The sequence below is a fragment of the Hippichthys cyanospilos genome, chromosome 7 (genome assembly GCF_059441005.1).
Source record: "Hippichthys cyanospilos isolate Australia breed blue-spotted pipefish chromosome 7, RoL_Hcya_1.0, whole genome shotgun sequence".
NCBI lineage: Eukaryota > Metazoa > Chordata > Actinopteri > Syngnathiformes > Syngnathidae > Hippichthys > Hippichthys cyanospilos.
The window spans coordinates 9,302,141-9,308,140 of NC_142375.1; positions in this window are offsets into that span (position 1 = coordinate 9,302,141).

The following is a 6,000-nucleotide window of genomic DNA, read 5'->3' on the forward strand; positions in this document are numbered from 1 at the left end:
TCTTTTCAACAGCACATCTCTGTTATTCATCCATGTCAGTCAGGCCACAATCACGAGAGTTGGGAGGAAAGAAGCGGCTTGCATGGCTTTCATTCAACCCCCACGCTCTTGCCCTCTGCTCACCCATTGCCTCTAGCAGGGGCCACCCCCCCTTCTCTTCCTCAAATGCACACACATACACAACCCGACACACGGACTTCTACCTTATCCCGCAGGCCCCAGTCTCTGCTCCTCTAGCATGGGTCAGTGCTAAAGAGGAGACATGGCAAAGGACAGATCGACCCAAGGCTGCCTGGACCCCATCAGACCTGGCCAGAAACTATGGAAGGAGAGCCTCAAAGCGAAAGCACACAAGAGATGCTTGTTTTGTGCATGTGTATGTGTGCGTGTGCATGCGTGTGTATACGCTTTAACCTTTATATGGTATCTTACTGAGGTTATTTCTTTCAAACGTTTTGTTTTCTTGTAATGAATGAAGGACTCTGAGAAATATTCATTCAGCTATAAGAAATGAAACCATTCCCTGTCTTAAAAGGTGGAGTCTGTTGACATCTGCATTCACAAACTAATGAGGCAATTACATCCACTTATATGGCAACACCAGTGAGTTACTAGGAGTCTACTAATTGAACGAGAGACACACATCCACAGAACACCTCTGGAGTGTGAAGATGAGCGCGTCATTGGGGGAGTCTCACATGCATTTCTGAGGACTGCCACTAATCCAGCATGAAATTCAATTTAAAACTCGGAGCGCGACTCGTTCCCTTTCTTTGATACACAGCCAGATACCAGCGGCAAATGAGAATCCAAGGCTACTGATTGACTGGATTATGTTAGAGTCTCACTGGTTGTAAACATAAATATCTAGTAAATAAATTTAAAGTACTGTGGGTGCTCAGGTTATTTTCTGTTTGGGCTCCCCAGTGACTCTGTCACATATATTTTAATACGTATTTAACGACAATTTGTAAAATTACAAAAGAATGATCAAATATGAAACACCCTGGAAAACAAGCTTGGCTACTTTTGTACTTGGATCATTACTTAACAATAACAAGCACATTGAAGGGCTGCTTTTCACGGTTGCCAAGGCATTAGTTTGCAAACTAAAATTTCAGTTTGAAATAAAAAAACAATGGGTGAAAAATGACCTGTCAGTCAGCAGACACCGGCAACAATACTGCTGCTGGCCCCGTCACTTTTTATGTTCAGGTTCTAAGCAGGGCCCCCTTCTATCCCAGAGACCAGGGTGAAAGGCCAACTTGGACCTCTGGACATATTCTATGATAATACCCCCTGTGAATGTGTGTGTGTGCGCATGTGTGTGCATGTGTGTGTGTGTGTGCAGTCAGTATGAGTTTGAAGGGTGTGTTCAATTCAACCAAAAAGCCAAATGATGAGAGGGATGTGAAATGAAAAGGTTACATTTAGGAAAGACTGGAAGGCACAGATCACGAGATCAGCATGCAGGTCATCTGTTCTGAAATCCATTTACACTATTCAGCCCTCGGTTGTCAACTTATTACCGCCATACACTATGGCGCATCCCCCTTCCTTCTCCATACTCTCAACCGTACAGTGTTTTTTTTTTTTTTTTTTTACCGCAGCTCTTTGTGGCTTTTCATAATTAAAGAAGGCATTTGACTGGGAGCTAAAAGAAAATGGCTGCCACATTTTGTTGAAAAGGTTAGGGCAACGGGATTGGATGCCGAGGAGTCGCATCCCACAGTGCAGAAAATGACCTTGTCATTATCTTCTAGCATGCTGCTCACATCTTGTCATGAGCAGGACAGAGAGGAATGGAAATCAACGTTGAGAGATGTGTCAAAATATGCATCTTTCTATCCATCCATTTTCAACACTGGTTATGCTCTTCAAGGTTGTGAGCCTATCCCATCTGAATTAAGGCAAAAAGCGGACTGTACCTCAGACTTGTGCAGTTTGATTCTAACTTGCTCTGGCCCTCCTCTGTGGAGTTTGAATGTTCTCCCTGAGCCCACATGGGTTCGGTCCAGGCACTTCGGCTTCCTCCAACACTCCAAAAACATTCATGGCAGATGTATTGGACACTCAAAATGGTCCTTAGGTGTTATTGGTTGCGTGAACGATTGTTACTCCCTGTGTGCCCTCCGGTCGGCAGGCAACCAGCTCAGGGTGTCCTCCGCCTATTAACCGACTATAGCTGGGATGGGCACCAGCAAGCCAGTGACCCTAGTGAGGATAAGTGCTGATGGAAAATGGATGGATATTTAATCACATTCCCATCTAGAATCCTCACACCTGCACAAAAGTCTGGTAGGTGTACCATTACACCATGAGGAAATCCAAATGTTTTGCATGCAAATGTAGTGGAAAATTTGGCCGTTTCAAATAAAATAATCAATAAAAAACAATATGTTGTGTGCTCTCAATTATAATGATATGAGGTCGGAGGTCATTGATTGTTGAAAAGAAGGTCTCTCACAATCTTTATTCTATTTCATTCAGATGTGATTGATGAGATTGGGGACAGAATTCTACACGTTAGCATTTCACATTCAAGCCAGTCATCCAAAGATGCAATGGCACAGTCATGTACACCAACAACAAAAAGGCCAGTCTCAAACTTCTGTTCCACTATAAAATCCTTGGCCTTTTTGTGAAGACTTTTTGCATTTACCGCTGCTAAAACAGTTCCCACCCGTTATGACAACATGATTGTGACCCACATTTGTCAAATCAGCACAAAGATCAAGATGAGCAAACATTTTAATGCTTGAATGCTTGAAAGTCACTGATTACCCAACATTCTGCTGGACCAAAAGGTGGGTGACCGTGTCCTTTGAGGAGTTGGGTGGGGGGTGCTTTGGAGGTAAGCGGTACAAAAACCACTGATATGGGCGGTTTTGTCCCTGTACCACCTATGTCAGTTTGGCCCACACTGCCAGCAGTAAGTTGAATTTGTTGCCAGTGAGGGTTGGACTCTGCCAAGGCTGCCTTTTGTCACACATTCTTTTCATTACCTTTATGGACAGAATTTCTTCTCTCATGCCAAAGCGCTGAGGGGTCCAGTTCTGTGGTCTCAGCATTGCATCTCTGCTATTTGTGGATGGTGTGGTGCTGTTGGCTTTTTCAGGCCGTGACCTCCAACTCTAACTGGAGCGGTTGAAGTACCTACAAATTTGAGACCATGGTTGTCAGTCGGAAAAGGATGCACTCTCCGGGTTGGGGATGAGGTCCTCCCTGGTTGCAGGAGTTCAAGTATCTTGGGGTCTTGTTCACTAGTGAGAGTAGGATGGAATGGGAGATTGACAGGCGGATCTGTGGACCATCTGCTGTGATGCGGACTTTGTACCAGTCTGTCTTAGGAAAAAAAGAGCTGAAATGAAAGGCAAAGCGGCCACTATGTTCACGAGCTATGGGTGGTGACCAAAAGAATGAGATCCTGGATCCAAATGGCCGAAATGAGTTTCCCCTGCAGGGTATCTTATTTCGAAATAAGGTGCGAAGCTCAGTCATCTGGGAGGGGCTCAGTGTTGAGATGGCTCGGGAATCTGATTAATATGCCTCCTGCATGTTCCACTGGGGGGCACGCTGGAAAGACTATGTCTCTCGGCTAGCCTGAGGATCCTCCCAGAGGAGCTGGGCGAACGGAAGTCTGGGCCGACTCCAGATAAAGCGGTAAAACGGTAACGGTAAAACAAATGGCCAGATGTCACACTGGCAGAGGTGGACCAAGACTTGTAATTTGAGTAAGATAGGATGAGACACATTTTAGAGGGCTTTTTAAAATGAGAACAAGGAGAACCACGTGCGCCCATCATCTTGAGCTCATGACATCAGCAGTATGAAAGGATAGAAAAAAATGTTTTTCCAACCAAATGCCTGAGTCCGAGAAGACTTCATATTTATCACCAGGCAGCATTGCCCAGCGGCATATTCCAGAAACGTGGCCGGGCCAGAACGTGAAAGATACTCTTCCCTCTAGTCTTAATAGAGATCTTAATGTGATGCACATTTTTATATGAAGCACAGTGCCGTGTGATGATGAATCTAGTTTTATATTTTCATTTTGAAAATATGTAGATTTTACATTCTCTATTGAAATGAATATTTTGAATGCTTTAGTGCAGCCACCATTACTCTTAAACCGCAGTCTGCAGTTGATAGCTGTTCAATTTATTGCACAAGACAGCTCCAAGCACTTCAGTGAGTTATATGAAAAGGTCGACTGGTCATCTATTGCCATCGTCTTACCTGAATGTACATTTAGAAAAGTATGCTGTCAAAGAGGATGACATATTTAACATGCTTGCTGTAGTGTTGAGTTAATAGCCACAATGTCAGATCACCAGAGTGATTGCCTCCTCTGAATTTTCTTTCACTTGTCACTTGTCAGTGCAGAAGCTTTTTATGAACCTTGCAACCACAAAGAACTGTAACCTTCTTGAAATTATTGATTACTTTACAGTTGGTCAAGATAACCTGCTCAAATATATTTCAAGTAAGGTATGGTAAGGTGATGTAAGGTACATCACTATGACTATATGAAAATACACACGTTTGGTTGTGATCTTTTCAATTGCTTCAATCATTTTTTTACACCATTAAGAAAATTATTATTATTATTATTATTATTATTATTATTGTTGTTGTTGTTGTTGTTATTATCATTATTATTATATTTATATTAATATTCATATTATAAAGTCAGATAAGAGAGAACAAAGAAATTCTTTCAAGGGGACAGACCTGGAGTGCTAGGGTTGAGTATATTAATATTAATATTAATATTATTATTATCATTATTATTATTATTATTATATTATGTTTTTAAATTCAATAATATTTAAGAAGTGTAGTACTTTGCATAAAAAGCTGTTAAAGGAACTAAAAGGAGTCTTTCTACTGCTGTAGTTAAAAAAATGGAAGGATGCAAATATATACTTGAAAAATTGTGGTTCACTTTTTTTTACTCATTTTTTAAATTTGTGTAAATGAAGTGTCTTGTTGTTTGTGTTGATTGTTAAAGCGAATGTATTGTGGAATTGGCAATTGAATAAAACCTCATTTGTTAAAATGAGCTTTCGGCAGTTTCTTTTTTTTTTCAAATCAACAGTGCTAAAACAGGAATATGCATTTGAATTGTATTTGACCGGTATACTAAAAAGAAACACACACACGCGCACAGGCGCACACATGTTGCCCCAAATGAAAACAAGTCTTTTCTTCTTTTTACGCTTTTCACTGCCTATCGAGGTTGCGATGAATAACGGCAGTGCAAATGAAAAACAAACCGTCTCCACTTTGCGTCGTTCTCTCGCATCACATGACCCACATGCTGGACAGAATGTCACGGCTAGCGTGGCCTCATTTGCATAAGACAATCACCCCTTTCGGACGCGGGGCACAAATGTTGTCTAGACGACATGCATCATTTGGGTGAGCCCCCAGACACACAAGAGCACACTCTCACACACCCACACACACGCACACAGGCTCATAGACCTGCATCCACCCAGCCCCGCAGACACATGCATAAACACCTATATCAGTATCTCTGTGCATATATTCGGTCAAACTGACACCGGTGTCACTTCAAACATGCCAGACGGAGCCTCCAGCCAGGGTAAAGATGATAAATCAGCTCCAGGTCTGCCACAGCTTCATATGCATGCTGTGTTATTATGGTGCAATGTGGTGGACCAGACATGGGAAGTGCTATTAACTACATCATACACATGCAAATCCACTCTGATGGAATGACAGCTAGGCTCAGACAGTTACTTGGATATGCACATCACTCTATAGTTGAGAGTTTATTTAATTATTAGGGTCCATGTGCCACAAAGGGTCAAAGGTATGGTTCCTTTGATATGAGATCCAGTATGTGTTGATGTGACGACAATGAACGTTGGCAGTGCATGCAATTATGAGAAGAAAGCTGGGTGTGTGCGTGTGTGTGTGCAAACGTGTTGCGGTGTATGTGTGTGTCTGTAGAGGACAGTAACCCCTGAC